This window comes from Octodon degus, unplaced genomic scaffold (assembly GCF_000260255.1).
Source record: "Octodon degus isolate 3935 unplaced genomic scaffold, OctDeg1.0 scaffold00091, whole genome shotgun sequence".
Classification (NCBI taxonomy): Eukaryota; Metazoa; Chordata; class Mammalia; order Rodentia; family Octodontidae; genus Octodon; species Octodon degus.
Window position 1 is genome coordinate 1,908,687 of NW_004524667.1, and position 2,368 is coordinate 1,911,054.

Consider the following 2,368-nt stretch of genomic DNA (forward strand, 5'->3'; position numbering starts at 1 on the left):
GTCCCTGATGCTTTGCCAAGCTTGTTCCAAGTAGGTGCTCTAGACCACTGAGCCATCTCTCCAGCCCCTGTCCAAAACTTATTGTAAAGAAAAAAATCATTAAAGAATATACATAAAAAATATTACCTATGGAAGAACAAAATTAAATAGCACTTTATTCCACATTAGAAAGAAAAAAAAGGACCAAATGATTAAGAAACTAGGCTAATTAAAAGACTGAAAGAAAGATCTGTCCTCTTTGAATTTTATACTTAACAAACATACCTTTGAAAACTAAAGGTAAGATTTTCCAGTTATACAAATTTAAAATATTTTAATACCTCCAGAAGTAGCATATAGGAAATAATAAAGAGCAAAATTCAAACAGCAAGAGAAGTTGCAATATGGTCTTGGATGAACAACAAAGTGCTCTCAAAATGATAGTTATGTAGGACTATATAAAAAACATAGATTTCTGCCGAGTTCCGGGAACTTCCAGACCCAGTCCTAGCCCAGGCCTGGTGACCCTGTAGGAGAGCTTCCGGCTACCCTGTGCCGGCAGGACCCAATACTGGTCCCAGCCCAGGCGCACCATGGGTGAGACCCTCTTCCAACCCCTTGGGACGCCCACCACCACTCTGCAGCACCTCCACCACCCAGCCCACCGAGTAGGAATTTCTGTCGCATTCCGGGAATCCCCAGACCCAGTCCTAGCCTAGGCCCAGTGAGTGTGTGGGAGAGCTTCCCACTACCCTGCACCTGTGGGACACACTACTGGCCCGAGCCCAGGCGCAGCATGGGTGAGAGCCTCTTCCACCCCCTTGGGACACCCCACACAACTCCACAGCACCTCCCCCAACCCGCCCGCCGAGTAGGAACTTCTGCCGCATTCCGGGAACCTCCAGACCCAGTCCTAGCCCAGACCCAGTGAGTGTGAGGGAGAGCTTCCTCTCTCCCCTACTCCACCTTGCCCCCTACAGGCTCCGCTCAGGCCTGGTATACAGGCCTGGGGTGAAACGCCGCAGCTGCAATCCTTGCAGAGAGTGTAGAGGATAAAACCACCCAGCTACTCTAGGAGCAGAAAATCTTGCCAGAGGGGCACAACAGGTTCACCCACAAGGGCAGCAGCAGGAAGGAGCTGAGCACAGCAGCTAAACCCAAGCCAGGCACAGCTGGATAAATCCAAACTTTGTAGATCTGAACCTGAACTACAGTACGTACTAAGGTTAAAAATACAACAAAGATCTACAACAAAGGTCAGAAGACAGTGCTACACAAAATGAAAAAAAGAAACAAAATGCAATCTCAGGACCCAAGCCCACCCATAACAAGTGCAGAGGACACAAACACAAAACAAATTGGGAATCACACACCTGAAAGCAATGAATCAACAGATTCTGAAATAAACAGCTGCAGAAAGCTATAGAGGAACTCAGATTGGAAATAAAAAAAGAAATCCCTAAATTAATAACATTTGAAGTAAAGAATCAAATGCAGAAACATATGGAGGAAACACAATGCTCACACAGAACAAGTGCAAAGGACACGAGCTCGGATCAAATGTGTGAATTAATAGCGTCGATAATAAATGAGCAACAGTAGAAAGTTATAAAGGAACTCAGAGTGCAATTCTTTCTGAAATAAAAAAAGAATTCTCAGAACTCATAGCATCTGAAGTAAAGAAGCAACTACAGAAACATAGGGAGGAAACCCAATCTGAAAAAAAAAAACAATGCAGTAAAAGAATTTATAACTTCTTCTAAAGAAGATATTGATAAAAAAAATTACAGGAGATTGGAAAAATGATGGATTCATTGAATGAGAAATACAGGAAAGAAATAGATGGCATGAAGCAGAATCAAAGAGATATAGAGGAAATTAAAATCTCAATCACAAGCTTGCAAAACTAAGCGAAAGTGAAGACAGAGTTTCAGATCTTGAAGATGCTGGTGCAGCTAGTGAAAAGGTAAGAAAGGATCTCTTAAAAACAATGAGGATGCACGAAAGAATAATCTATCACCTGCAAGATGATGCAAAGATGAACAATGTGAGACTAACAGGCATCAATGAGAAAGAAGGAGTCAATACAAATGACATTAAAAAAAGGGCAAAAGGGCAAAAGTAATAGCAGAAAACTTCCCAAATATGAGGAAACAATCTGACATGCAGGTAACTGAAGCATACAGAACACCAAGTAACCTCAACCCAATGAAAAACACACCCAGACATATAATAGTCAAGATCCCACAAATTCAGAGCAAGAATAAACTACTCAAAGTCACTAGAGAAAAGAAGCAGATCACATTCAAAGGAAAACTCATCAGAATTACGGCCGACTTCTCTTCACAAACCATGAAGGCAAGAAGAGCATGGAGCAGAGTACTTCAAG